Genomic DNA, 25,423 nt, shown 5'->3' on the forward strand with positions numbered 1-25,423 from the left:
CGAGTTGTAGTGCAAATCCTTTATCAATAAATATAAAGTGTGTTTGTGTGGTTTAAGTGAGTGTGTGCGTGTGGGTGTGTGTGCTGTGTGCATTTGATGGTTGTTGCATAGTGTTTATTGTTCGTTTAGCAGCCTGATGGCCTGGGGATAGAAGCTTCTTCTGAGTCTTTCTGTGCTCGCCTTAAGACTCCGGTATCGCTTGCCTGACCGCAGCAGTTCAAAGAGGCAGTTGTTCGTGTGGCTCGAGTCCTTAATAATTCTCTTAGCCTTCCCCCTGCACCGCTTGTTGTAAATGTTCTGGAGGGTGGGAAGCCCCCCTCCAATTGTGCGTTCGGCTGAACGTGTCACTCTTTGTAGTCTGCTACGGTCTTGTGCAGTGCTATTCCCAAACCAGGAGGTGATGTTGCCAGTCAGGATGCTCTCTATTGTACATGAGTAGAAGTTCCTAAGGATCTTCTGACTGACTTGGAACTTCCTTAGGCGCCTGAGGAAGTAGAGGCGTTGTCGTGCCTTCTTCACAACACTGTCAATGTGTGTGGTCCATGTCAAGTCCTCGGATATGTCGGCTCCGAGGTACTTGAAACTGTTCACTCTCTCAACCGGTGCCCCGTCGATGCTGAGGGGGCTGTAGTCCTTGACCCCCGACCTCCTGAAGTCCACAATCATCTCTTTTGTTTTGCTGACGTTCAGGGAGAGGCAGTTCTCCTGACACCACTGTGACAGATTCTCTACCTCTTCCAGGTAGGCCCTCTCGTCGTTGGCAGAGATCAGGCCCACCACTACTGTGTCATCAGCAAATTTGATGATTGTGTTGTTGTTCCGCTGTGCCACGCAGTCATGTGTGTACAGGGAGTAGAGGAGGGGGCTCAGAACACAGCCCTGGGGGGCCCCTATGTTGAGCGTGATGGATGAGGAGGTGCAGTTGCCTGCTCTTACCACCTGGGGTCTGCCCGTCAGGAAGTCCAGGACCCACTGGCAGAGGTCATAGTTCAAGCCCAGGTCCCTGAGCTTGGCTATGAGTTTGGAGGGGACTATGGTATTGAATGCTGAGCTGTAATCGATGAACAGCATTCACACATAGTTCCCCCGCCTCTTGTCCAGGTGTGATGCTGCTGTGTGCAGCACATGGGCTATGGCGTCCTCCGTGGACCTGTTGGGGCGATATGCAAATTGCAGGGGGTCCAGGTTGATGGGGAGGGAGGAACAGATGTAGCCCTTCACTAGCTTCTCAAAGCACTTCATGGCTATGGAGGTGAGGGCTACAGGGTGGTAGTCGTTGAGGCAAGCGGGCGTAGATTTTTTGGGTACAGGGATGATGGTGGACTTCTTCAGACAGGTGGGGATGACAGCCTGTTCCAAGGACAGGTTGAAGATGTCAGTGAATATCAGTAACTCATTACACTTCCTGAGTAACTTGCCCAACACTGATCATGGGTTGAATAAAAAAATCAAGAGCTTGATAACTCTTGGACATTCTAAATCCATGGTTTTAAACCGTTCTGTCTCTGTTTGTACGTGTACCTGAAAAGTCTCTCTCTATTGTATCCCTCTATCACCTGCGCTTTTCCTCTCCCCCTTTTCTCTGTCCCTCCACTCACTGTCCCACAACCCCTCCCCTCCGTGTGTGTGTCTTTTTCAGGGGATGACAAAGCACATCATCTTAAGAAAGCACATAACATATTAAGACCTTATTAACCCTGTTATGCTCTCAATTAATGCCAGTGTTTTCCTCTATGGGTGAATCCAGTGGGAATGAAACCCCTATCCAACCCTTTACAGAAAGAAGCATTTTGTATAAAAGTATTCTGTACTACTGTATGACAACTAATAAAGAAACTTGATATATTCTGTATGTAAAGCCCTGCACTACACCCTGTACAGCCAAGACACTCTCTCCACCCCTGCAAATACTGTATATTCTCTATTACTATGGGTATATCTTTTTTTTATTTGCACCAATGCATACCCTTGCCAGTATTGAACTACTTGAATTATACACCCGTGCAGAGTGCTGCCCAAGAGGGTATCCTGATCGCTCCTGGCCGTGTGTGTCCGTCCGTGTCAGCCACACTTTCTCCAGTTGTCTAGTTCTATATAATTAGCATTCCCACAGCGGGTCCTTAGTTTGTATAAAGTGTTATATTTATAATAGTACTGTTGTATTTCACAGGGATCCTCATTACTCCACAGCGCCAGCAGATCACTGTAATCTGCGGTAGTTATTGCAGCATCCATGTGCGCCGCTGCGAAGGGGTTACAGTTCTGATCCGATCTGGATACAAAAGTCGTATTTGGGGACAATTGACTAATGGTAGGGTTTAAATATTTTTTTTTTATCTGGGTAAGAGTTTCTTATCTGGGTAAGAGTGCTCTTGACCACTCTTAGAATTTGGTCTTGCCTAAGAGAAAAGCAAAAATAAGAAAACATTGCTGAATCCCAGGTAAGAACAAAATAAGAAAAAATGCTAGCTAAGAACAAAATAAGAGGCCCAATGTCCTTTACACACTCAGATTCAAGTGAATCATTCAAGAGCATGAACCAGCTGAAACAGAACAGCTAATAAAGAATGGATATGATATCAGTATGCAAGTCTATGTGTTGTGTGTCATTATGTGAAATAGAAATCGTGTATGTGCATCATGAATGTAAACGTGTACAAACATTAACTCATTCAGTGCCAATCACGGAAAAAGTCGGGTTTACTCGCCAACCGTTCAGCACCAATCACGAGAAAAGTCGGGTTTTAATCATTATTTCTTTTATTAGCTATATCCATTCATTTGCATCCATCCAGCCTGATGTTATCATTGGGAATGGGTCTGAGCTCGCAAAAGGGCAAATACCACCGTCTACTGGGCTGATCTGAGCCGTGTGGGCGGGGTTTAAATACTCCGGCAGGACTAGCGTTTACAACGTTACATCTGCGATGCTGCCCCCCCCGCCCCCCCCCCCCTTCATATGCAATGATGGGCAATGTGGGACGGACCTCCACGAGCAGTATTTGGAATGGCGATCAGATAATTGGATTATTTCTTTTGCATTACATCAGAGACCAGGCAAGGACTCTATATAGGCCTGCCACGATAACACATTTTGCTGGGCGATTAATTGCCCCCGAAAATATCGCGATAAGCGATATTATTGCGACCGGTTAGAGAATTTTTTTTGAGAAATTTATTTCCCAAAACTTTTATTTTGAAGCCCACCGCTCCGTCTTTTCCGGTGTTTGACTTTTATTTTGAAGCCCACCGACCGGACCGGAAGTATTGTTGTTATTATCCTAAGCAGAAACTATGAGCCGACAACATGACTCGTCCGGTTCTGTTTTTGAGCTAATGATAAAACAAATTGTTGGTGAACAACTACCTTTCGGTTAGTTTTAACGTTAGCTACTAACGTTAGATGCAGCTACTACAAGCAATCAACGATGAGGAGGAAGCGTCAAAGCAGTAATAGAATAGCTGTGGTGCGTAAGCACTGCAGCACGACTCGAAACTACCGGAGTGTTATAATAAATTAATTCATGTTTAACTTGTCCCCGTGAACAGTCCTTTGACTAGCCCCACCCGTTCATTGTAAACAATGATGCATGTAATTGTATTAACGTTATTCTGTGTTGTACTTGTAGCTATGCTATACGTTGTATTTCGTTTGTTAGATATTTAGCTAATGTTGTTAGCATGGAATGAGAATCAAAGCTCTATCTTTCATCTTTATTTAGCAGTCCAGTTTCTCCGGGCAGTAGCGAGTAACTACTTGGGTCTAAAAATAGCTAACGTTACACTACAAATAATGCTACTTGGTTAAAAGGAGCAACACTATTGAGAAATGTCTATGTGGCGTTGCCCCACGGAGCTCCCGTGCTGTACTCTAGTAAAGTCAGCGGCCCGCCTCCCAACACGGACAGTGACTGAAGGGGCACTGGTTCCGCCTCATTAAAACAAACGCGCAAATAGCAATTAATCGCGCCCGTCAAAATCATTGCATTCATTTTAATTATCGCAGCAATTAATCGATTTATTGCTTATCGCGGCAGGCCTAACTCTATATATAAAATCTTGCGTTGATCTGATATTTCTTTCTACCGCGATCGAAGCTGTCTGTGTGTGTGTGTGTGTGGCTGTTTACCGTTGGGTGCAGGAGGTGGGGGGGGGCACCATGCTACAAGGGCCATTTCATGTATGCACGAGGAAGGATAATAATAATAATCTAGCGTTGATTTCAGGAAGATTTCGATAATCAGGCGAAAAATGACAACGTGTTTAGTGTATTCCAATAAAACGCTATTATCGCGTCTTTTCCTGGGATTACTAAGAATCACAAACTATACTCATATTCAAAACGGTATAAAACGGAAATGTACGGATGAAAAAACTATCTGTTTCGGACATGTTGACTGGAAGCAACTCACTGACAATCGACGGGTGTATTAGACGATTAGATGATTAAAGCGATGGCGTTCTAGCGCCCCCTGGCTCATTAAGCGATGGCGCTGGATGAGTTAACCAACTAAGGGGTAACACTTAACCAAACAATAAGGGTGAGGGAACAACTTAACTATGTGCAGGTGCAGTGCACAGACGCATCCGTCTCACTATCTGATCAACATCCCTTTGTACCTTTTAAAAAAAAATTAAGGTAAAATTCATTGTAAAATTAACGTAAGGTTATGTATATAACCAAGTTCTGTGAATTATGGTGACGCTCAGCGTCAGTCTGCACGCACTTCACTTCGTGCACGAGCACTGAATAAAAAATGACACAATGTACCTTTACATCCCAACATTCGTCTGGCCACACCCCTATCCGCTTACCTTCATAAGCAGGTGTGTGGTCACCTACTCGCCTCCTTCCCAAACTTTCACCACAAGGTGAGATCAAGGGCCGCAGTGGCATCCTGATGCTGAGCGTCACCATAATTCATAGAACTTGGTTATATACATAACCTTACGTTCTATTTCATTATGGCTCCGCTCAGCGTCAGTCTGCACAAGAGGAGCTGAGCGGGAGCCAGGAGCTCGACAAATGTACCCCCCTGAGGCCCCCCACAACCATCAGACCGGGGAGGACCGAGCCCCCCGACCCTCCCTAATGGAGGATACCCTCCCTATTGGAGGACGGGAGGGAGACGGATCCGACCGTGCGAAGAGGAACTCAAGCAACTCAACGCACAGGGTGAGCAGATCGTGGCTTGACCCCACGACTACGCACACGCACAACCCGCATGCCACCAGGGAACGAACGGAAGGAACAACCCTCGTTACTGCCCCCAAAAATCACTGAGTCAAGAGCAAACTCAACCCTGTGGCAAGGCCGTAGCAGCGGAGCGCGAAGGAAGACCCAGACCCACTGAAGGGACTGGATCCCCTGGAAAAAGGGGGCCCGGAGAGGTCAATGACGCCAGGCATCAAGACCCCACCAGGCGGTCACTTAGTGACACCGCCCCCCCACATCGCCAGCGTATTCGGATAGGGCCCCTCCAAGAGCGGGCCCTTTCCCCCCAATAGTACACCGCCTGGCACACTGACCCTGCAACACAGGCAGTCAGCATGGCCGTAAGCACTCAAAAAGGTTAACCAACAGAAACAGGCAGTGCACCGGGGAAACCAGGCAGAAGGCTGTAGACCCGAGCCTGGAGCACTGCGGACGAGACAGGCGCCAAAGGGGTCAACTGAAAACAGCCCCCCGGCGGAAGGGGCGTATGCTGGCATTGTTGTGCACCATGACAAAGCCTCCATCAAAAAAAACCCACCCAGAGGGGTCGAGGCAGAGAAGGCTGACACGATTGGCAGACGTCATGAACGTGCAGGGGCACACTCAACCGATTAACGCGGGAGTTGACTCTGCTCCAACACACCAGGGAATCAACCACCCTCTTGGTACCACATACGGTGGTTGTTCCTATAACCCCTCAAGAAAAAAGGGTTATCCCAGGCCTACGGTTTCAACGAAACATTACTTCGGACCGGGCCCGGCGGCTCGGGAAGCACACAGGGTTACCAGAGGAGGTCCAGAAGACCACCCCAACAGCCCCCTCTTCGCCATGCGTGAGAGAGGAGCGAAAGAAAGGAGAACCAGCCCCTTATAATAGTGCCAGGTACAAAGTGTACCCAACAAAGGGTCTCCATAACGCCTAACCCCGTGACACCCGGGCCGACCCGGCATTTTTCCCCCTGAAAATAGCACAAGTCCCTCAGGGTACCAGAACAGCAGATCTGCATCCCCGGCGGACAACGGGTTAACTGACCTGGACCAGCGTGACAAGAACCAGTCCTGTGCCCTAACCACGCCGACATGCCCACTCCAGGAGAGGGGGCAGGAATGCGTGTTGATCTAAAACATGAAAAGAGGGCACCACCCAGACGGTCCTATTTATGCATTTGTTTACATTTCAAAGCTTCATGTATTATAATACTAACTTTACATCTCATGTCAAAGACCAGATGGCTACGCCCCCTCCACATACTGAGAGCCGGCTGTGCTCAGAGAGGGTTACCTAAAAGTCACTCCTGGCATTAAAGGGGACATGCATTGCTATTCCTTGCACTATTTGGGCAACTTTACACAATTCCTGTGAGTCTATGGAAGACATCTGTAAGTCTTTTTTTTTTTATTCATTGTTTTATATTTCTAATGAAGTACTCAAAAGCATAATTTTTCAGCCTCAGGATTTCAGGCTGTTATTGGATGGGCTCCAACCATAAGCGCTTTCAGTGACAGTCACCCACACAGCGTGATACATACGAGAGAGAGAGAGATAGAGAACGAGCAAGCGAGAGAGAGAGAGAGAGAGAGAGAGAGAGAGAGAGAGAGAGAGAGAGAGAGAGAGAGAGAGAGAGAGAGAGAGGGAGAGAGAGAGAGGAGAGCTGCGTCCCCGACACACACGCAGTCAAGTTTGTGTGTAAATGCTCCGACGAGGGAGAGAGAGAGAGGAGAGATGCGTCCCCGACACACACGCAGTCAAGTTTGTGTGTAAATGCTCCGGCGAGAGAGAGAGATGGCACGCGTTATTTCTAAACCTAGCCGCATTTCTGGCAGGACACTCTCTGATTGGCCGACACCTGTTTCTACACTGGTTAAGCTTAGGCACTCTTTCGAAGTTGGTTAAGGTTATAAGGTTAGAGTTTGTCTTAGAGCGTGACGGCAAGTTCTTTCGACGGTTAAGCTTAGGCACTCTTTCAAAGTTGGTTAAGGTTATAGTTTATCTTAGAGCATGGCGATAGAACGCCAGGTAGTTTGCAGGCTGTTTGACGTGAAAATGGGCAAAGACACAGCTCGTCACGTGATTGGGCAAACGCGTCAGTGGCCAATCAGAGAGCGTCAGTCAGTGCCAATCAGAGAGCGTCTGCCAGAAATGCGGCTAGGTTTAGAAATAACGCAGATGGCGCACAGACATTTACACACACTTCTGCACGGTCCCTCTCTATCTCTCTCTCTCCCTCTCTCCCTCTCTCCCTCTCACTCGTTCTCTGCCTCTGTCAAAACCCGTTTGAGGAAGTGTCGGATTACACTATGTGCTACAACCATAGAGGGGGCGTTACTGCAAATCAGTACCCTATTCACGTCAGCAATACCGTCAAATCAGAACAGCTTAGTTGAGTGAGGGAAGATCTCGTGAACTCGAGACTAGACTGATGAGTCAATATGATAATTAACGACACAGACCACATTGATATAATCCCCAATTGTTAGGATACAATGCTAAACACTGGAAAAGGCAATTTATAATACAAAATGCAAAACATAACAGTTCCATAGCCTTTGGAACATTGGGGGCTTCAGCCCGGGGGGGTGGAGGCCCCCCCCCCCCCCCCTTTTATTTTTTTTAATTTATTTTTTAAACACAAAAATACGCAATTTTAGAGTAATTAGAGATGAATACTGAATAACTAGAATCATTAGAGGTTCTCAAAGTGAGGTCCAGGTCCATGAGAGGGATCTGGGCAGTCCCCATAGAAAATTCAAAGTTAACAGGACCAAATCATCAGTTTCTTATTTATTTATTTAACCTTTATTTAGCTAGATAAAACATTGATCTGGTCCAAGAAGCCCCAACAGGAGTACAAATATACATATATACACATATATATATACATATATATATATATATATATATATATATAATATATACATATACTGTACATACATACACACATATACACCAATAACAAAATAAAAACACAGTTAAGAATCATACACAAAACTACTGGCCATACAGTACACAGGTATATGAGATGAACACCTCCACAATGACACGGTTCCACACAAATCTTGGTTAGAATAATATTTATTAGCAGCAATAATAGTATATTACATTACTTTACTTAGAGTCGCGCTTGTAAGGCGAAGAATGTGCGTGAATAAGTCAAGAGCGTAAGTCCATTAGAATATTACGCAGGAGATAATGAATACCACCTGTATCAATAGGAATTATATCTATGGTACACTAGTAGGGCAGCGGGAGATACTAGTACGGTCCCTCCGGTTGTAGGCCAGCAGGGGGAGGAAATGTTCGAATGCAAAGTCTGGATCACCGGGGAATCAATAAACTCCAGCTACGGGAGACGGTACATTACTCCCTTGATCGGCAGACGAAAGCAGCAGCTATAATCCAAGTATGCGTGCAGCATAGGTGAAAGCCAGTGTAGTAACTTCCTAGCTTAATCTTCGTACTCTGCGCTGTGTTTAAACCTTAAAAAGCTCTTTGAAGTACTACTTAGCTACAAATGCAGATAACCATGTATGTGATGGTTTTCTGCTCGTACACCTTCAGAGAACACGGCGCGGCGGTTGAAGAAATCGAGTTCTGAGCAGTTTGAAAAGGAACCCGTGTTTAATAAAAAGGATTTCAATCAATACAAATCAAAGATTTGAAAGAACAATTGCAATAAAACCTGATGGAAGACCTCACTATGCCGAGGTTCACCAGACTTTAGGCTAAATATTCAATATCTATGGGCATGTCTCGTCTCGGCTTCTTCAGATGGTAGGTTTTCGCGGCCGTCTCTCTGCTGCGTGGTTTCCTCAGTCTGTTGTGGAGAAAAAGGGTGTGTGTTCTTTGTCGCTTCCTGGGTCTCTGTTCGGGTGGGTTGTTTTGTCTCTACTAGCACGGAGTCTGCTAATATCAAATTTAGGCTCCGCCTCTAATGTTACGGCAAGCGGGCGTTTTCCAACCTCTCCTCGAGTGTTCCTATTGGAGGACACTTACTCTCAACTCTCATTGGCTAACTTCTTATCGTGACGTTTTACATCGAATTGCGTCACGATGTGGTTTCAAATGGTCTTTTCTTTTGATCTTACTGCTCTTTTGTTTTCAGCAGAGACAAACTGGCATCTCCCATGGCAGTTTCATTGTTGGACCAGATGGCCTAGGGCCCTGGGTTGTAAAATCACCCATGTTATTGACTTTCCCAGGAAGGATCAAACGAGACACTATCTCTTACTCAATAAGCGTCTGCCTGTTTCAACCCCCCTCCACAGAGATTTAGAGGAAGCCTGAACCAACAGCTGCATTACTAAGTCAGAGGTGTCTCGTTTCTTGTACTTTAGGAGCGGGGGAAGAAACGTGTATGTATTTTACCTCTGTGTTTTCGCCATTCTGTGCTTCATGGTGTATAGTACAATAAACACCAGTTTGGCTGGAATTCTACTACAGTTTCCCCGGTTTGGGGATTGATAATCCCCAAGATACATGTTAGTAATTCCTCAAACAAACTGTTTACAATTACCTTAACCTTACTGTTTAACCTAATTACCTCAGAGCCAAACCTTTCCAGAATCCTTCTGACTCATTTTCCATATTTGTTAGTATCATTTGCTTTCAACACCCACATTACTCCCTCCCCCACTGACCGACTATGGACCCATCTTTTATTTACACAGTTCTCTATTCACGCACACCGTCTAACAATTTCCACTCATTTTGCAGGTTATATACAATGTTATCAGTTATATCAATTTCACTTCCGTCTAGGTCCGTCCCTTTATACAAAAAGATGATCGTACCAATTACCAGGTTTTAGACTATACTTTATGTGTTTTTTATCCAAATGTGTCTGTTTTGTGCAATTCACTCTGAAAGAAAAGACCTTACATTGCATTTACTATCTAAACATTTCTAAAAAAGGAGAGAGCTTAGCTAATGAAAAATCAAAAATCAAAAATTAATATGTACACGCCCTCTCCAAGGCCTATCAGTTACACTATCCCTTCCTTTGCCTATGTATATCGTTTAGGCTTCTTGATGACTCGTTGTGGTCGAGTATCTTGTTCCGGGCTTGTGCTAAGCACTGGTTCCTCTGGCTCTTCTGGTACCTTCTCCATGTCCACAGAGGAGAAGTTATTATGTTCCAATTCATAATCCTCTCCTCTGTCTGGTTCCTGTAAAAAACCTTCATCTTCTACTGGTGGCCAATCGTGGCCCCCTCGGTCTGGCTCGCCATAATCATCCGGGTCTTCCCCATCGTTTGGGGTTAGCGCCGCCTTCACTTCGCCTTCGTGTAACGGTTGCGACGCCCCGGTTTTACCGTCAAGGTCTTGTGGTTCAGGTTCCCATTCTTGGTCCGTATTGGTTGCTTTTACACAATGAGTAACGTGAAACCACATAGGCGATCCTTCAACTTGTAAAGCCCTCTCGGTGGCTCGAACGACTTTGTATGGCCCTTCCCGTCTCGCGCCAAACCACTTGCGTCTAAATACTTTGACATAAACGTAGTCGCCTGGTATGATTTGAGGTGTAGTCTGCCTATTCACCTCCTCCCCGGTTTCATGCTCCTGTCTACTGGAGACATGAACCAGAATACTTTTGTGTATCTCTGACATGTATTTTACGTACTCACGCATGTCGTTGTCCAGGATGTCCAAACTCGGACCTTTGCCTGTCGCGCGCAAACCTGGTACTACCATGCAGCGACCTAGCATCATTTCGTGCGGTGTCAAACGCAGACCGCGAAGTTCGCACGAACGACAAGCCATCAAAGCTAAAGGAAGAGCGTTTATCCAATTCAAGCCTGTGTGTTGACAGATCTTTACCAATTTGTTTTTTAGTGTCCCGTTCATGCGTTCCACCAACCCCTGGCTCTGCGGATGATAAACGGCCCCCAATCGCTGTTTTATGCCTAAGTGTTGGAGTATTAAACGTACAGTTTTGTCAACAAACTCTTTTCCATTGTCCGACGAGATTCTATCTGGTAAACCAAAACGGGGAATTACCTCTTGGCACAGGAACTTAGCCACAGATGCTGCATCCCTGTGCCGGGTGGCGCACGCCTCCACCCACCTTGAAAAACGACAGACAACGACAAGAATATATCTCTTCTGATTAATGGGCTTAATCATGTCAATGTAATCAATTACAAGGTCTCGCATTGGGCCATTGGGCGTGGGGATATGTCCTGGTGACACACTAATCCCCTTACGTATATTGTTTTTCAAACATATTACACACCTTTGTAACACATGATCAATTTGACTGACCAAATCTGGCGCCCAAAAGCCATATTCTCTGATTTTTCTCCTTACCTCTCCTTTATGCGCATGGCAAAGGTCGTGCGCCGTGTGGATCAGCAGTCCGACCAGGCCAGCAGGAGCCACCACAAATCCACCGGCGTCGCGCCACAAACCTGAATCATCCTGACTAGCTCCCCTGGTTATCCAGAGGTTCCGTTCCACCTGACTAGCCTCCTCCTGGAAAGTCAAAATCTCTTTGTAGGTTATCTTGTCCTCCAACTCAACTCCGTGTGTGATAACCAATACCTTGCCTGCTCTGTCAGCCCCTGTCACTTCCTTGGCAGCTTCGTCCGCTCTTCTGTTCCCTCGAGACATCTTGGACTCGTCTGACTGATGAGCAGCACACTTGATTATCGCAACCTGCTTTGGTTTCATAATTGCTTCTAACAAAAGTTTAATCTGACTACAATGTTTTATGGCGCTTCCGTCGGCTTTCTTGAATCCTCTCCCTTTCCACACTGTGCCAAACAAGAAGGCGGTACCATGTGCATAGGCGGAGTCTGTTACGATATTTACACTTCTGCCCTCTGCCATGTTACATGCTTCCGTCAGTGCGACCAATTCTGCTAACTGGGCTGAACAAGGTTGTGATAATGCTTCGGCTTTTTCCACCACAAATCCTTCGCCCTGTGACCTTACCACGGAGTAACCTGCTTTTAGTCCCTCGCCAACACGATAACAAGAGCCGTCAGTCCATAATTCCAAATCTGGACTGTCAAATGGAAATGCCTGCAAGTCTGCTCTGAGTTTAGAGTACCTCTCGACTTCGACTAAACAGTCGTGGGGCTCTCCATCTTCAGGCGTAGGGATGTCAGCTGCCGGGTTCGTTACGGAACACCTGACCAACGTCACATCTTCCTGTTCCAAAAGTCTGTAGTAGTGTTTAATGCGAGGCATCGTCAGTGCATATTTACCGGACTCCAACAGACTCTTCAAGTCATGCCTCACCATGATATCCACTGGATATCCCATCGTAATACTTGCGGCTTTTTCGTACATCGTATACACTCCAGCCATTTCTCGGTAGCATGGAGCCATCCCCATCTCTACTTCCGAGTAGGCAATTGAGTAGTACGCCATCGGCTGTGGTCTCGCCCCCACCCCTGTGTCCTGAGCCAACACCGCACACGCCTGCTTCTGATCTGGTGAAGAAGAGACGTATAGTACGAATTTCTTGGTATAGTTAGGCAACGCCAAGGCCGGCGCCTCTAACAGTCGGGACTTGATTGTTTCGAATGCCCGTGAGCCATCTTCGGTCCATACCACTTTACTGCTCAGTTTATCAACGCCCGTTTCTTTCAGCATCTCTCTCAATGGTTTCACTATTTCCGTATAGTTCTCGACCCACGGAGAGCTGTACCCCATTATACCCAGAAATCCCATTAGCTGTCGTACCGTCACAGGCTTGGGTGCCGTCCTTATGGCCACCAAATGTTCTTCTGAAATAGCCCGATGGCCCTGTGAAATTGTTTGTCCTAAATAGACCACTTTAGGTTTACAATATTGCAACTTTTTCAACGACACTTTGTGGCCGTTTTTCGCCAACAGTTGCAACAGTACCACGGAATCGCGATGACATGTTTCCTGATCGTCCGCGCACAGTATCAGATCATCCATGTACTGAATGACCCTAGAGGTCATGACTTTATCCAACCCCTCTAAATCCTCCCTTAGGATTTTGTTGAATATGTGTGGCGAATGTTTTAGTCCCTGCGGGATCCTAGTATACTCATAATGTTCATCCTTATAAGTAAACCCAAACAAATGCTGGCACTCCTCACTCAAGGGCACACTAAAATATGCACTACACAAATCTATAACTGTATAGTACTCGGCTTTCGACGGGATAAATGTCAATAGCACATGGGGGTCGGGGACATCGGACGGATAGTCAAGTAACACCTCGTTGATCGCTCTCAGATCGTGCACCAGCCGGTAAGAGGTATCCGGCTTCTCCACGGGTAGCAACGGCGTGTTGCTCTGGGGATCAGTTGTTTTCCGTAAGACTCCCGCAGCTAAAAGTCCTTTAATTTGTGGCTCGATTCCAGCCACTGCTTTCTCCTTCAATGGATACTGTTTCTTCCAAGGCAGGGTGGCCCCAGGTCTAAGCTCCACCTTCACAGGTTGAGCGGACTTGATTAGTCCAATGTCAGTGCTGTTCTTTGCCCACAGCGTCTCAGGCACCGCCTCCATCATGTCCTCTTGGAGGCTTGATGCATTAGGGAGTTCTCCCAGTGTCTCTTGGGATAATTGCACAGTTCGAGGATGACCCATCCCTGTGCCTTGAACCATGATCTTAATAAACCTTCTATCAGGGCTTATCCAGATCCGTTTGTTTTCTTTCATCTGTTCAAATTCTATCCCTTCAGCTTTTTTCATCATTTCGCCTATGTGTTGTTGATCACATGAGCTGATTACCTTCAAAGTCACATGGGGAACACTATCCATTATGCCGTGCTCTTTACTCAGATAGTCACTCCGTGCAATACGCAACGCTGCTCCCTGTGGCCCCAATATAATATTGGTAGCATTCAGCTGTACTTTGTCAGGTTGCACCCTCAGCCACTCCTTAGTCTGTGACGAGTCTGCATCTCTATGATACTGCAGAGTGCAGTGATAGGGGGTCTTTGGATCCCTTGCTTCAGGCATATTGGCAGTGATGAATTTCTCCCATTGTAAGGCGGGGCCAAGTAACTCTTGGTCCAATCCCCCTAGACAATAGATCTCTGGTGGTTCACTGTCAATTCGTTGTACCATCTGATAGTACTGGTCTTCCCGTTCGGCTATCACGCAACCCTCCGCAGTACATTTAATGTCCATCCCCAGTAACCCCAGCCCATCTCGGCCGAGCAAGTTAATAGGTGTGCTCTCCGAGACCAGCACAGGGAGAGTCGCTTCCCTGCCTTGATATCTCAGAGTCACAGGTTCGGTAACAGCCGTCAGCTGGTTTATTCCCTCAAATCCAATTGTCCGTACATATCGACCGGACAAGGTTAGGTGCGTCGCGTCTTGGGGTTGTACTACCGTGTAAGCCGCGCCGGTGTCTGCCATCATCTCGACAGATTTATCATTCACCGTTACGCACACAATAGGCTCCTCCCTTAAAGACGACACTGACAGCTGACACCTCCCCATTGGACTCTCTGGGCCTCTTCATAGTGATGATTCATTTGGCCCTCTTGCTGGATTTACCGGGCCATTGTTCTCATTTCGGTCTTGGACTCGGGGTTGACCTTGGCCTTGCCAAGTTCTTTCCTGGTCTCCCTCTCCGGGTTGACAATCCTGTCTACACTCCCGTGCGATATGACCAGTCCCGCCACATGTCCAACACACCACCGGCCGTGGCCGGAATCCTCCCGGATTCCGGGATTGTCCTCTTCCTTTCGGCCGTGGTTGCCACTCTCTCGGCCTCTGTTGTTGGTCCGGCGCATAACCCTCTTGTGTTCCCACTTGAGCCCGTCTCTGTCCCTGTGGTTCCCCTTCATTTCCTGTCCCATTTCTTGGTCGTGGGGCCGCCTGGACTAAGGCTTGAAGGTATTCCACTACCTTTACTGCCTCGGTCGGCTGTTGGTACATGATCTTACGTTGTTGCTCTGCATCCTTCTCCTTTGCTCTTTGCTCTTTCTTCCGATACAGTTCAACGTAATGCACTACTTGATCTGTATATAATTCCACGGCCATTTTTGACAATGACACCACCTCGTCCAATTTCTGCCTTACCTCTATGGGGAGACCGCTCTCAATCTTGGTTCTCAACTGGGCTTCAAGCATAGGGTCAAGTCCCGCCTCCCGACCAGTTGTGTTCTTCCACGTGGAGTAGGCTTTCTGTACGTACTGCCTGGGGTGCCCTGATGTCTCCAAAGGACCAATCGGAATTTGGTCTGCGTGCAGTCTCATTGGATAGGCTTCTTGTAGGGCCGCCCACGTTACTCCCCTGTACGCTAGGAACAGGTCCGCATCATGCGCTCCAGTCCCCACATGGCCTTGCAGGCGAGCCGCCTCCAGTATCTTTTCCATGGAGTCCTTTCCCATCACGGTTGTCAATATTTTCTTGACATCCCCCATTGCATATTCCGTGCCAACCATTACCTCCTCCAGTCTGGCAATCCAAGGATTGGCCCCATTCTCGAGGGGTGGCAATTTCTCAGTCACCGATGTCATGTCCGACACCTTCAGGGGGTGATATTCCAGGTCCTGTCCCCTTATTATTATAGGAGCCATGCGGATAGGGGCTTGCGTGTTTCTCGTCTGGGCTCTTGTCTGTACACGCTCTTGTACACGCTCTTGTACACGCTCTTGTACACGCTTAAGGGCCTCTTGCTTCTCTCCTTTTTTGTCTTCCAGGTCCTTTTGCTTCCCCTCAATGCCAGCCTGCGTCCTCATGAATATCTGATATTCCTCCCCCCCCTCTTGCATGGCCTCAGGGCCGGGTCTTTGTTCTGCTAGGACCGTTTGATCTTGGTCCAAGTCCATGAGCCCCCGCTCTATCTCCGTCAGATCATCTTTTATCCGTCCCATCTGTATCCCAAGTACGATGTCGAGAGACTCTAGATCCTCACCTACTCCAACCCTAGTCACCTGTGGTGGTATTGTGAGATCAATCTGGTGACTGTCAGGTGCTACCCCCTTGTGGCCCTGTGGTTGGGGGGAGGTATAATGCTGGGGGGGAATGAGCTCTCGAGATATAGTACGGGGCATATGAGCTGGGGAGCTTTGGGGGTGCTCCCGCTGGTGGACAGGCTCTCTCGGGTAGTCTCTCTGGGGGTTACACTCTCTCTGAGGCAGACCATGGGCCTTCTTCACCCTTTCCCACTCTTTCTCTCTTAACATTGCCTCATAGCCTTCATTACCCTTTCTCTCAGCTGCTTGTATCACTCTTGTTCGCTCCGTCTGCTCTTCAAACATCACTAGCCTATCCCTTGGTCGTTGGGTGGTTACATATTCTCTGCCTGACCCAGTCTGGGCTGGCCTTTCTGGTCGCCGTGAGGCGTCCACACCCTCTCTGTCTGACCTTGACCTATCTGGTTGCCATGAGGCGTCCACACCCCCTCTGTCTGACCTTGACCTATCTGGTTGCCATGAGGCGTCCACACCCCCTCTGTCTGACCTATTCCAGTCTGATCTATCTGGTTGCCTAGCTGTCAGCTGAATAGATGTCTTTGCTTGTCCCCTCTCTAGGTTCCCCAGATCATCTGTCAACTGGTAAGGGCTTATCATCTCTAACAAAGGTAGGATGGGATATATCGGCTCCCCCTTCTCACTGGCATATGGCGGGGGTGCTAAAGCTTCCTCAATTCTTTCCTGTTGGACCATAAGATAGGAGGCTGGGTTAGGTGAGGCTAACTGCACCGCACGTTGGGCGGTGACAGGTGTTGTCTCAGGGGCCTGGGGAGTTCTGGTGACCTGGACTACCCCCTCTACTGGCTTGTCTGCATCATTGCCATTTGCAATGGCCTTCCTTTCATTTTCCCTTTTCTCACCTTCCCGTCTATAAGCTTTTAAAAAGCTATTTTCTTGCAACCTTTTCTTTGCTCTTCCCTTCTCTTTCCCCTGATATGTGTAGGCCTCAATTAGTGTTCCTATTTTAGCTATTAACTCCAAATCAAAAGAACCATCGACTGGCCAAAGCTCCCATCTTTTATTCCATCTTTTTGATATATAAATTGCTTTGTCCAAATAATATTCGTTATCTTTTGTCGTGTCGTGTTCATTTGCAATAATTTGTACTGGACTTTCTTCCATCCACGAAATTACGGTCGACTTACCTGCGTCGGTTTTGTCTTTTATCTTTTTATATGCGTTTAGACTCGTTTCCGCCCCATTTTTCTCTTGTCTCTTTTATCTCGTAACAATGGCAACAGGCAGAACAATAGCTTGTGTAATCCCTATCTAAGTGTAGGTGTCTAGGCTTTTGTGACTATCTCCTACTCGGACAGCCAATAGTGGCACTGTGGGCCCTTCCTATTCTCTCCTGTCCTCCTTGAAATTACTATTCTTACCTGATTTGTGGTGTTCCGCGTGTCCAATCGAACTGCTGTAGATCAGAGCACACAATGACAACAGTTCTTGTTAATTTATCAACCGGACTTGTACTTTACTCTGTCTTTTTAATCAAATTCCTGAGAGGTTTCTTTCATTCACTGTACGAGTATTTTTTTTACTTTCCTCATACACTCTTAAACATGAGACAATTGTAATTGATACATGTGTGTGATACCACCCGTTTCTACTCCCTGTTTTTCTTCTCGTTCGATCTCTGTCAACACACTGGGTTCCTATGTTTAGAATTTCCGCTCTCCTTTACTTCCGCTCGGTTCTGCTCCAATTCTGATACCCCTCGGAAAGCAAAAACATCATGATTAATATAGTTGCATTAATTTTTTCACATTCTTTTTCAAAGCAAAAACATCATGATTAATATAGTTGCATTAATTCTTTCACATTCTTTTTCATTATTCAGTACCACACCCCCCAGGGGACACCTGTCACCCAGACACGTGTCCCCCAGAGGTAATCTAAAGAATGCCACAGACGCCGCGCCACGCACGCCGTGAGGTGTCGACCCTGTTTTTCTGAAAAGACCTTGACAGCCTCTCCACAGCGGCCTAAACCCACCTCACCACAGGTACACAGCAGACAGCATCCCGGCAACCTCTCCTGTGCTCCAGGCCAGTATCCCCAGAGTCCAGTGCCCTGCCGGACGGCCACACATAGCCGACCAGACCCAACACCGAACCCCGGGCACACTGCCCCATATCACACAGCCCTCCAAACGTACCTACTATGGGGAAAAAAAAACACAATTGTACACACAATCCTATCCCGTCAATCGCAACGCACGGTCGTCCAGGAACGTCCCCCGCCACACACCCACACGCACGCCCCGGCCCTCCCACTCCCCAACCCTGAATGTCCACCACCCAGATCAGAGAATAGTCGCCAGCGCGGACGCCGGGCACCACGGCTTTATCGGAACGCCCACACCCACCCTGCCACCCTCCGCGCCAACCTTCATTACCATCATTGCATACGCAGGCGCAACCGAGCGGTGTGGGTCCCCCGACGCAGAACCAGCCGCGCCGAGAGACTTGAACACGTACGTCACACACACCCTGATAACATTCACACAAACTACTATAACCGCAAACATCACCACAGCACACAGCAAATACTTAACAATTGTCCATCCTATGTAACCTAACCAACTTTGGCCCCAGCCCTCCCACGAGTCCTCCTGCGTGGGCTGCATCTCCCTAGTAATATTCTTCAAATGCTCTATAACTTCCTGTATGCCGCCTATATCATTTTCGGGGATAAATGTGCAGCATTCCTGACCAATCAATGCACACGTGCCCCCTGAACTCGCCAACAGGAAGTCCAAACCCGTCCTTGACTGCAGCTCCATCAGTCTTAAGGACCGTAACTCTTGAGCCTCCAGGGCCATACCTCTGGCGGTCGTAGCCGTCATATCCTCAAACACGCGAGCTAGATGGTCTAGCTCACCCATGTTTGCATACGTCCCCCACCAGGGAAACGCCACCCTGAAAAAGTGGTCCGCATCTATAAACCTCCTGCGCCTCGACTTGGGAATCGTCGGCAAAACATCTGACACCCTCATAGCTGGCACCAAATACCCCAACGCACACCTACCCCTCCACTTAATAGGCAACGCTGCGTAAGCATACTCACCACAAATCCAAAACGCCCCCCTAGGGGCCGGCGCCTCCGAATTCTTACCCCATATTCCACTCTCACCCTTGCAACCGTCCAAATATCCCACGTCCTTACCACCTGACTTCCCCTCTACGCACATCTCAAACCCAGCCGCCCTAAACGCCACCGGAATGGGGCTAGTGTCCTTAAGACCCCCATAACCCACTGCCTTATTCGACCCCTGTTCCCGGCCCAAATACCTCAACATCCTATCATGACCCACCCCGTCGCATAGGCCGAGCAGAGGCTCGTCCCTCAACACATTGGCATGACACTTCGTTAAGGGGTGTGCAATCAAGGGAAGACCTGCGTCGCCTGCTAGCGGGGCTAAGCCACACACATAACAATCCGACCTATTGGCTACCTTAGCCACAGTCCTCGCCATCCCCAAAAACAGATTACCGTGATGGTCTGGCTGCGACCTCCTACCCACTACCACCACCTCTGGCTGTTCAGGTCGCAGGTATGGATCATACATTATAGTACCGATCAACACACATAACCAAATCATTGCCACGGCACCCCCCCGAAGCACCCGTCTACTACTGTCTCCCAAACCAGGAACCATGTTTGTCTGTTCCGTCCTCCTCTTCCTCCCTCCGTCACCGGCGCGTATCCTAATATGTCCTGCAATCCCCACAAACAACAACACAACTTTATAACCGAACATACCCTCAGTCTACTGACATGAAGACCCCAACCTAAACACAACACCAGGACATGTAGAAAAGGCCGCAACGTAGCCGCCCACCGGCCAAGGGAGAACCAGGCCAGAGGGAACACATGTAACTCCATGCCGGTCTACAGACGGAAGAGGGGGGAGGGTGGAGAGAGGCACAGCAAGTGGGGCACAGGATGGAGCGGGGGGGGGGGGGGGGGGGGGGGGGGGGTCAAAGGAACAGCAGGGAAGTGGGGGGGGGGGGGGGGGGGGTGGTTCAAAGGAACAGCAGGGAAGTGGGGGGGGGGGGGGTGGTGGGGGTGGTTCAAAGGAACAGCAGGGAAGTGGGGGGGGGGGGGGGTGGTTCAAAGGAACAGCAGGGAAGTGGGGGGGGGGGGGGTGGTTCAAAGGAACAGCAGGGAAGTGGGGGGGGGGGGGGGGGTGGTTCAAAGGAACAGCAGGGAAGTGGGGGGGGGGGGGGGGGGGGGGTGGGGGTCTCGCAGTCCCGAACAGACCTGCTCCACACCATAAAACACATTTATCATACCCTGCACTGCCCCCATGTCTCCTATGGAGAAGAAGGAAGAGAGATCGAACAGCAAGATAGCTAGAAAAAGAGAAAAGAAGGAGTGAGAGAGGAAGACGAGGAGAGAGGAGAGGAAGGAGAGGAGAGAGGAGAGGAGGAAGGAGAAAGGAGGAGAGGAAGGAGAGGAGAGAGGAAAGAGGAGGAAAAGAAGGAAAGGAGAGAGGAGAGAGGAGGAGGAAGAGAGGAGAGGAGAGAGGAGGAGATGAAGGGGAGGGGGGTAGGAAGAGGAGGGGAGAGAGAGCAGGAAGAGGAGGGGAGAGAGAGCAGGAAGAGGAGGGGAGAGAGAGCAGGAAGAGGAGGGGAGAGAGAGCAGGAAGAGGAGGGGAGAGAGAGCCGGAAGAGGAGGGGAGAGAGAGCAGGAAGAGGAGGGGAGAGAGAGCAGGAAGAGGAGGGGAGAGAGAGCAGGAAGAGGAGGGGAGAGAGAGCAGGAAAAGGAGGGGAGAGAGAGCAGGAAGAGGAGGGGAGAGAGAGCAGGAAGAGGAGGGGAGAGAGAGCAGGAAGAGGAGGGGAGAGAGAGCAGGAAGAGGAGGGGAGAGAGAGCAGGAAGAGGAGGGGAGAGAGAGCAGGAAGAGGAGGGGAGAGAGAGCAGGAAGAGGAGGGGAGAGAGAGCAGGAAGAGGAGGGGAGAGAGAGCAGGAAGAGGAGGGGAGAGAGAGCAGGAAGAGGAGGGGAGAGAGAGCAGGAAGAGGAGGGGAGAGAGAGCAGGAAAAGGAGGGGAGAGAGAGCAGGAAGAGGAGGGGAGAGAGAGCAGGAAGAGGAGGGGAGAGAGAGCAGGAAGAGGAGGGGAGAGAGAGCAGGAAGAGGAGGGGAGAGAGAGCAGGAAGAGGAGGGGAGAGAGAGCAGAGAGCAGGAAGAGGAGGGGAGAGAGAGCAGGAAGAGGAGGGGAGAGAGAGCAGGAAGAGGAGGGGAGAGAGAGCAGGAAGAGGAGGGGAGAGAGAGCAGGAAGAGGAGGGGAGAGAGAGCAGGAAGAGGAGGGGAGAGAGAGCAGGAAGAGGAGGGGAGAGAGAGCAGGAAGAGGAGGGGAGAGAGAGCAGGAAGAGGAGGGGAGAGAGAGCAGGAAGAGGAGGGGAGAGAGAGCAGGAAGAGGAGGGGAGAGAGAGCAGGAAGAGGAGGGGAGAGAGAGCAGGAAGAGGAGGGGCAAGAGGAAGAGGAGGGGCATAGTAGAGGAGGGGCTAGAAAAAAGAGGGAGGAAGAGGAGGGGGAAAGGGAGGGGGGGGGGGGGGGGGAGAGAAAGAAAATGGGAGAAAGAGAGAGAGAGATAGAAAGAAAGAGAGAGAGAAAAAGAGAGAGAGTGAGAGAGAGAGAGAGAGAGAGAGAGAGAGAGAAAGAGAGAGAAAGAAAGAAAAAGAGAAAGAGAGAGAGCGAGAGAGAGAGAAAAACTACACACATCTGAAACGCTTTACAGCCACACACGACACACTGGTTAGGACGGGAGTTTAATGCCTCTACCGCCACCCAGTGCATAAGGTTGACACTGACGCCATCTAGTGGTCTTTTGCCCACATCATAATGACACGCTGGTTAGGACGAGAGTTTAATGCCTCTACCGCCACCCAGTGCACTCTGACGCCATCTAGTGGTCTCATATCAACATCATAATTAATTTCAGTCTCACTCGCCTCACACACACAATGTCCCTTCTCACAAGCGCGCATGCGCGCACTCCGAAGCGGAGTTCACTCATTCATCATGCATCCTGCATACATTCAAACTTTCAGCCAACACTCTGCAAACAGTGGCCCACACCGCAACTCACCCAGCCCATTCATCACAAACGACCATTCAGTTATACTGCTATAACGCCTCAATCACAACATACAGTATTAAACTCCTATCGCCCCATTATTAAACCGTCCCAGGCGAGTCACAACGAGCCATCGTTTGTAGCATGTTGCGCGCTTCGACACGCACGCGCCCCCCACCACGAAGCTGGGTGGCGCAATTGCCGTTGCGTGTGTGCACTTTGGACGTCGCGTGTGTACCCGATTCAATATTAAAAACCGTTTCTCAGTCATATTATAAGTGCCACTTTACAGATTTAATCTATATACTTCACACATGTTAAACCTAACCATAACGCTTTTCACTCATACACAAACATCATACACTAGTAATTGTTTAACCATAGCTTGCAACATACGAGTCCACCTTAAGTACCATTCTAATGTTTACAGCCCATTGCTGCAACATACGAGCCTACCTCACGTACCATTCTAATGTTACAGCCTATCGTTGTTTAAATTTAACACGTCCGGCGGTGCCCAGGGTAAAACTAGACTCTATTCATGCTTCATTTCTACTGTAGAAAATACTACGCACAATGTGCTTAAGCCAATACTATAAGGCGTACTATGCACACGTTCCCCTTGCTTAACCCTGAGCACAAACCTAGACATTGTTCCTAAATACTTCCATACCTTTTAATGTTCCGACCACGGGCAGCGTCTCGTTCACTTATGCTAAAATTTCTACTGTAGAAAATACTACGCAAAATTGTGCTTAACTCCCTTACTGTAAGGAATACGACAGCACAGCGTGGTTAAAAATCCTGCTCACAGGACCCATAATCACACACAGCCTTGAGTCGCTACCCCTTGGTCAGAACATTTCATTTAATATCTAACTACAGTCATACTTTTAGCAACCCCCCCGTTGGTTCGAATTGAACACCCGTACACTCCATAACACTCACCTTTGGTAACTCTCCGAGCTACGCGAAGACGATTTGTTGTTGTTGTCGTTCGAGGTGAAGAAAGAGGAGAAAAAAATTCTCTTTTGTTCTCGTTCAAAACGGACGTTTCTATTCAAGGGCCACAGCACCAAAATTGTAGTAACTTCCTAGCTTAATCTTCGTACTCTGCGCTGTGTTTAAACCTTAAAAAGCTCTTTGAAGTACTACTTAGCTACAAATGCAGATAACCATGTATGTGATGGTTTTCTGCTCGTACACCTTCAGAGAACACGGCGCGGCGGTTGAAGAAATCGAGTTCTGAGCAGTTTGAAAAGGAACCCGTGTTTAATAAAAAGGATTTCAATCAATACAAATCAAAGATTTGAAAGAACAATTGCAATAAAACCTGATGGAAGACCTCACTATGCCGAGGTTCACCAGACTTTAGGCTAAATATTCAATATCTATGGGCATGTCTCGTCTCGGCTTCTTCAGATGGTAGGTTTTCGCGGCCGTCTCTCTGCTGCGTGGTTTCCTCAGTCTGTTGTGGAGAAAAAGGGTGTGTGTTCTTTGTCGCTTCCTGGGTCTCTGTTCGGGTGGGTTGTTTTGTCTCTACTAGCACGGAGTCTGCTAATATCAAATTTAGGCTCCGCCTCTAATGTTACGGCAAGCGGGCGTTTTCCAACCTCTCCTCGAGTGTTCCTATTGGAGGACACTTACTCTCAACTCTCATTGGCTAACTTCTTATCGTGACGTTTTACATCGAATTGCGTCACGATGTGGTTTCAAATGGTCTTTTCTTTTGATCTTACTGCTCTTTTGTTTTCAGCAGAGACAAACTGGCATCTCCCATGGCAGTTTCATTGTTGGACCAGATGGCCTAGGGCCCTGGGTTGTAAAATCACCCATGTTATTGACTTTCCCAGGAAGGATCAAACGAGACACTATCTCTTACTCAATAAGCGTCTGCCTGTTTCAACCCCCCTCCACAGAGATTTAGAGGAAGCCTGAACCAACAGCTGCATTACTAAGTCAGAGGTGTCTCGTTTCTTGTACTTTAGGAGCGGGGGAAGAAACGTGTATGTATTTTACCTCTGTGTTTTCGCCATTCTGTGCTTCATGGTGTATAGTACAATAAACACCAGTTTGGCTGGAATTCTACTACACCAGCCAGCCTCTCCTAGAGACGGGCTCGAGTGATGCTCCTCACGGGTAAATCCCACACAGCAGTGGGTGTAGACGATTCTCCGCTCCAACAGCTACAGGACCAAAGCAATAATATAATCCAGCCGAAAAGGGCTCTGCATTCACCGCTGTAGATTCTCCGGTGCGCGGTACTTCACATTAACTAGGTCGAACTTGACGTTATTCCACTAAGCTCTGACACTTTTACTCTCCTATTCGCACGCGGTTATAAGTGCTCTATTTAGACGCATGGTTGCTCACTTCACTTGGTCGTTGACTCGTGATGAAGGCTTTAACGTTTGAGGGTAACACGTTTCTAGGTTAACTAACTGCTGTAGCCACCTGCAACGTATTTATACGTACGGTGAATAATCTAGTACCAGCCTTATTTCTGTCTCGTATTCTTGCGCAGAACCGGGCATGTCCAGGCAAGCCTTGGCGGTGACTTTGAACTAGACCTTGGGGGTATGGCAGTGGCGCCTAGGGGATCGCTTCCAATAGGAGAACGAAATATTATGGTCTGTACTAGGTAAAAGGGATATTCCGTGTATATGTACAAAGAATACACAAGGGATATCAGACGATATACAAATACTATGCAATATATATCAAGTAATAAATATATATATTCGGTTTAATCTGATCCTTCGTAACAATTACACAATTATCAAAACCTTACACTCAAGGAGCAAAATATAGGCCCAGATTTGCACCCCTACAATGTCAGCCTCACACTTTTTGCAAAACAATACACACAGTGATTTGCAAAACACTAAACACACTTGCATTACATTAGACACATAATGTCAAATTACCACACATATGAGCCAATTGGTTAAACACAGCCATCAGATGCACAAACACACCATTGCTTAATTGTAGATACGCCAATCAGGTTTAAGCACTATAAAAATGCAGCAGGTGAGTTCACCTGTCTTCAACCAAAATGGAAGGAGAGTGAAGTACTGTACACAGAGAACGTGAAAATATACAATACATTCACCAAACACTACACAAGACAACCAATGATGCAGACTGATGAAAATATACATTTTCTCCCATTTTCCCAAATCAGTCAACATGGAGAATCACAACAAAAAAT

At 48.1% G+C, this 25,423-nt stretch overlaps 1 protein-coding gene across 1 annotated transcript in view; it reads left to right on the forward strand.

The window, feature by feature from the left end:
• Window positions 1–25,423, forward strand: part of LOC311223493 (neural-cadherin) — a gene marked incomplete at both ends in the record, with an annotated part of 1,556,546 nt that overhangs the window by 307,592 nt on the left and 1,223,531 nt on the right.

Source organism: Notolepis coatsorum (genome assembly GCF_963971535.1).
Source record: "Notolepis coatsorum genome assembly, chromosome: 2".
In the NCBI taxonomy this organism is placed as follows: Eukaryota; Metazoa; Chordata; class Actinopteri; order Aulopiformes; family Paralepididae; genus Notolepis; species Notolepis coatsorum.